This window comes from Eulemur rufifrons, chromosome 2 (assembly GCF_041146395.1).
Source record: "Eulemur rufifrons isolate Redbay chromosome 2, OSU_ERuf_1, whole genome shotgun sequence".
In the NCBI taxonomy this organism is placed as follows: domain Eukaryota; kingdom Metazoa; phylum Chordata; class Mammalia; order Primates; family Lemuridae; genus Eulemur; species Eulemur rufifrons.
The window spans coordinates 50732245-50738295 of NC_090984.1; positions in this window are offsets into that span (position 1 = coordinate 50732245).

Consider the following 6051-nt stretch of genomic DNA (forward strand, 5'->3'; position numbering starts at 1 on the left):
GAGGATGCCCTGGGCCATGACCATGTGGTCCACCATGGCAGTGCCCCTGTGAAAAGTGAATTGAACAATGTCAGAGTCACAAGTCAGTGCCAGTCTTCCCTGAGTTAACTCTGCTTGACCCCACTACCCTAGGGTACTCAGGACTCCTGGGCAAACAAAGGATGGTCATGAGAACTGGGTGCCAAGAATAGCAAGTGATGCTCCTAGCCCTCGGCCTTAGCTTTGGTAAAGTCAGAGTGCTAAGAAGACAAAAGGGGAGCAACATACATTTCCATTCCTTGAGGTGAGATATAACTCCTGCTCCCTGGACTTCAGTTCATTTTATTATCATATTATATTATTATTTTATCTGTATCTAAGAAACAAGGTTATTTCATCTCCTCCCGTCGCAAACCCAGGAACCCTTGCAGAGTGATCAGAAGTTTTGCCACGCTAGAAATTGCAGGCTCACCATATTTAGGAGCATGGGTTAGGCTGGGTGAGGTTGCAGAGGCGCTCACTGAGGGCCTGGGGCAGGGGAGACAGGAGGCTGGGTCAGGGGCCATCTAGAAGCTCAGCAGGAGGAAAAAGACAGCTGAAGCATGAGAGGAGAACAAGGGTGGGAGATGGCAAGGTGGGGATGTGTGTGTTCTCTGTGTAGGTGTGTGTACAGCTCTATACTACATTTACATACACATAGCTATGTCTGTGTCCATGTACGTGGGTGGCTGCATAATGAAGCCTGCAGTGTGCACAGATATGTGCATGGGCTGCACAGTTGTGTGTATATGAGAATAGGTGTGTGTGTGAGCTCATGGCTGTTCCTGAGCAGGTGCCAGACCCAGGGAATCAGGAAGAATAGAAAAGAAAGTCAAAGCTTTATTGAGTCAGGCAGAAGAGGCCCGGGAATAGTGTCATTTAATTTCTGTCTTGGCTGGAAGCAGTCCTGAGGCCCCAAGGCCAGAGGAGTTCCTTTGCCTCTTGCCCAGGCCCAGGGAGGAGGATCCAGACACCATCTTGCTTGTGTACTGGGGCACTAGGGCCCTGGGGCCCTGTGGAGCAGGGGTGAGGTTATGCCTCTACCTAGGGCTTGGGTAACTCCACAGCCTGCTTCTGCCTCCTAGGGCCTGAGTAGGGCTTGGGCCAAATGAAAAGAGGTAGGCTCCAGGGATAGAGGCTTTCTGTGACTGTGTTAGAGCAGCCTCTGCCGCACCCAGGCTCAGTGATGCCTGGAAACAGCCACTTCCCATCCCACCTGCCTCTCCTGCTATGGCCTTCGTTTGAGGGGTGGAGGATGGAGGGAGACAGAGATCCAGGCCTAGGTCTGCTGGTGGTAGCCACTGGGGGGAAGAGGTGGAGCATAGGCAGCCTCCCTTCACTGGCACAGGCAGGTCCTAGGGGCCATGCAGTGTGCTTGGGGTTGGGAGCAAGCCAGCCATCCAGGGAGGCTGTGAAGGTAGCCAGGAAAGCAGAGAAGCATAGGACAGACAGGGAAGCAGCAGGAGAGAGGATGGGCTGCTGGGGCAGGAGAGGATGTGAGGAAAGGAGAGAGACAGATGGGAAAACAGTGGAGAGCACAGCAGAAGGCTGTAGCCTTCGGGGGGGTTGCCGAACAGCCATGCCCGGCCCCATGGGGCTGGTGCCTTAGCCTGCTCCCTTCTTGTCATTTGGGGGAGGTGGTGGCTGCTCCCTGAGGGTGTAGGAAGGAGGCTAGAGGTCTGGAGGACATGACAGTGGGGAGGAAAAAGGGGAGAGGATTGGGGCATATTCCTACCTGTGGACCTGTGGAAGAGGAAGGGGAAAAAAGAGGCAGCATTGGTCATTTTGTTCTGCAGTGAAAATCCCTGTCTTCTCCCTAGCGCTGATCTTGTGCCCCCACCTCTGCACCAACAACCATTCCCCATTCACTCACTAAACAACAGGCACATACTGAAACTCAATACAAGGTTCAGCTGTGTGTCCCCGTGTGATCAAGAGCTGGCTGAGTTTTCCTGGGTGCAGTGGGGCCAGTTAGGACATGTGGGTTCTTGTCCCCAATCTGTCACTTCTGTGTTCTCCCAACTTCAGCCCAACTTCATGACACTGAGTCTGGCCCTTCCCAGGGGCAAACTCTGATCGTTCTCTTCCACTTCCAGGCTGATCCCACCCCAACCTCCCCATGTGCCCCACCTTTGTCAAGTCCTCCTTATCTGAGCCCTTGTCTCTGCTCAGCCTCTCAGCTGTTTCTTGGCTCCTGCTTGTGGCCTTCTGGTCTCACAGCTGGGCCTTTGTATGTGCCTCCTGCCTCCTGGAAATCTCTCAGGCTCAACTTTGTGGTGCCTTCCTGCAGGAAAGCCACGTGGACTGGGCCGTCCAGCCTGCCCAGCTGCGGGTGCAGTGGGCTGACTCTGCAGCAGCCTAGCTGAGTGGTCCTGGGTGTTGGGAAATGCTCCCTTGGTGGGAATTGCCTGCTGTTTCTTAAAGGCCAGGATGGTCCTTGGTTCCTTTTGAGGGGAGCCAATGGCTCAGCTGCCAAGAGCTGGGCTCCAACCCAGCCACACCTCCATAGCCTTACCCTGAACGTGCCTCTAGCTCCCCGGGGCCCCGTGTGTGCAGTGGGACAAGCACCTGCCTGTGTTACTCCTCAGGTTGAAGATTTAGTGAGATGAAGGATGGGGAAGTATGTTTCTTCAACTGTAACCTGTTGTAAGGGCTTGTTCTCATTGCGGACACTACCACCACCTTCACACAAACACATACCCCCATATTTTTGGTGTGCAGTAGATAGGGCTGACTGATCGCCCTGACTTCACCACTCTCCTTCCCTCTCTCCTCCTTCTTCCACCCCACAGACTCCCAGCCACGGTGCTTACCTGGATGCATCTTTATGGGACAAGAGCAGGGAGTGACACAAGGATCACCTGTGTTTAAAAGGTTAGTTTACTGTAATATAAATCACAAGTTCTTTCCTTCTTCCCTCCCAGGGATGCACAAACACAGCTCCTTCAAAGGACAAAAAGGATAAAACTGCTCCCTTTGCCTTAGCTTGTCACCCATATGGAGCTGGCACTCTAGGTGCCAGGCACGGGTGCTGAACAGACACAGTGGGTTCACCCACATGGTGGGCAGACAGAGACACAAGAGAGCAGCAGGCTCAGTTCAGTCCCTGAACTCCATACTCTTAACACCTGTCCCCTGCCCCACCCCAGCTCACAATCATGTGTTAATTCATTTCCACTTGGGTGGATTTCAATCATGTTAAGTAGTCATGTTGTGTGCCTGCCATGTGCCGGGTCACGGTACCCCTGGCTGTACAGATTCTTGCCCCTGTGTAAAGATCTGGCACGGGGGTGAGAGAGGGAGGCTGAGACAGCTGAGTGCACCCTTAGCTGGGAAGGGCAGGGTGGGGTGGGGGTGGGGGTCTCTGAGGGATGCAGGGTACCATGTGAACTTTTCCCTGAAGCAGAAGTGAACAGAAAGCCTTCCAGGATGCTAGCTGCTTGTTCCTGTCTCCTCCCACCAGGATTAGAAGGGGGCATGAGCCTGGGGTCTGAGACAATTTGTCATTCACCAACAAGTCTTGCTCTTATGAGAATGAGGATACTATGGTGTCCTGGTACCAACGATGGCCTGGCCTTGCCTTGCTTGGGGCTGGCATGCAAGTCACAGTGGACAACCCCCAAATGGACCCAGGGCACACACTGTACATTCATTTTTTCCCCAAACGCACGAATCAGAGTATAGTATGTGTCATCAGGACCATATACCTGAAAGCAGAGCTCTGGGGTGCTCATATGATTGCTCAGCAGATAAGCACAAACAGGCCCCGGAAACAAGGACCCCAACTCCCTTGCAAGACATGGCCCCCTGCAGCTCTTTAGCCACCCACTTTCATTGGTTCTGCTGGTGCCACTAATGTTCAGCTGAGGTCAGCTTGGGTAGCATAGCCCTGGTCCGTCTGCTCCCCCATCCTTTCCCTTAGTGAGTGATGAGGCTGGAAGAGACCCATGGGGCAGGGCTTAGAGGAGGGAGAGGGAAAGGACACCTGGAGGCCAGTCGGGGTCTCAGTAGGAAGAAGGAGCAAAGACAATGATCAGACTGCATCTCTGCATTTCAGGCCCAGGTGTTTGAGTGGCAGGAGGTGGCAGGACCAGAAGGACCCCGATACAATCCCTTGCAACCCTCAGCTAAGCCCCTCTGCCTGGCATGGGAGAGGCTGTAAAACTATTATCACTCAAGTGGACAGTGGAGGCACAGGGCCCAGCTCAGGAGTCGGGGCCAGGCAGATGGGCAGACAAGCATGCAGGTGCACAACCACACAAAGACATCGAGGCAAAAGTGACAATTTAATGCACACACACATTCCCTAGGAGACCATGACCACAAGGACAAACGACACAGGGTGACCCCTTTGCCCCTGGCAAGAGCGGGTAAAGCCCAGTCCTTACCTGAGAGTGCAGAGCAGGGGCAGGAAGTCTAAAGTGCTGTCTGTTCTCAGGTGTATTTGTGAAGAACAGAGAGGGGTGGGGTTGGGCAGGTGCACTGGGAGGGGCTTGGGCAGAGGAATTGAGGCAATAAGGAAGGATGGGCTAAACCTTATCTGGGCAAAGAGCAGCTGGAAGCCGGGTGTGGGGAGAGTGTGTGTGTGTGTGTGTGTGTGTGTGTGTGTGTGAGTGGGCAGGAGATGAGGGGCGTGGGGAACAACCCATTACCAGATTGCTATGGAAATGAGATGCACAGAACCAAGGCAGGGGTCCCCAACCCTGACAAGTCAGTGTAGCACCCAGGGACCACCTCCAAACATTTGTAGAGCTCCTACCGAATGCCAGGCCACACATGAGGTGCTTAACACACAGTAGGTAACCCACTGCCTCCTACAAAGTTGATAGGACGATCACCTCCTTTCAGCAGGTGCAGGAGGAAAAAGTGACTCTAATGGAGGACCTGGTGGAATGTGTGCCGAGCCCCAGGCACAAGTTCTCAGATGTGCTGCCCAGCTCAGGGAGCTCGCCTGGGAGTGGAAATCACACAGAAAAGGGGACTTTCCTGATGGAATGTACGCAAGTGGGAGTGGAGGCCAGGCTGCTGGCTTGCTGTGCACTCTGCAAGCCTCTTGTGGTCTGGTCCCCATTACCCCTGTGGCCACTGCTGCATGCCAAAACCTCTCGCTAGGTGTGGTTCAGCCATGCTGGGTCCCGTAGTCCCCTGCGGACGGGGCAGATGCCCCTGCTGCAAGCTCTCCTGTCTACCTGGATCCCTGCTTCTAATGTCTCTTGCTCCCAGTGGACTATAGTCCGTGAATGCAAGGACCACGGTGGCTGTCTTGGTCACTTTTACATTCAAAGGGACTGGCCCTTAGCAGTTCTCCTGGCATCAGCAGGTTCCCAGTAAGTATTTGGTGAATGAATGAATGGTCAGTTATTATCATGGGGTAATAACTGGCTTCCATTTCTTTTCTTTTCTTTTCTTTTTTTTTTTTTTTGAGGGAGACTGAGACAAAATTTTGTGTTTTTGGCTTCCATTTCTGTAGTTTGTATTTTGTGTATTTTTTCCCTTCATTTTTAACATATCGTTAAAAATTCCATTTTTTTTCTGGAAAAGGAAGAAACAGGAGCTCTTTTATGGTCTCAGGTTCCTGGCTGAGCTGGGCTCATGCTGCCCACCCTTGCGCTCACAGTGCTGGGTAACACTGAGGACAGCTAGATTCTCACCCGCAGCCAGACGAAGGCGCCTGTCTGGCCCCCGTTTCAGTGAAGTAGAGCAAGAACCATGTGAAATCAAGAGGGGAAGAGTTACAACAGCCACTGTTTTCAGGTTTGCCTGGAAAGAGCCTGGATGAACCAGCTGCCCTTGAACTGTAAACGATTCATTTTAAAGAAGTAACCCGGATCTGAGGGAAATGGAAACTCAGGCCCTTACAAAGGTTTACACTTGAGCATTCATAACAGCTTTTGGAATAGCTAAAAATCTGGAAGTTCTTCACCACTTAACAAATAAATAAATTGTGGTGCACGCATTCAATGGAATACTAGTCAATAATAAAAAGGAATGAACTTTTTATACAGACAAAAGCATGACTAAATCTCAAAGTAA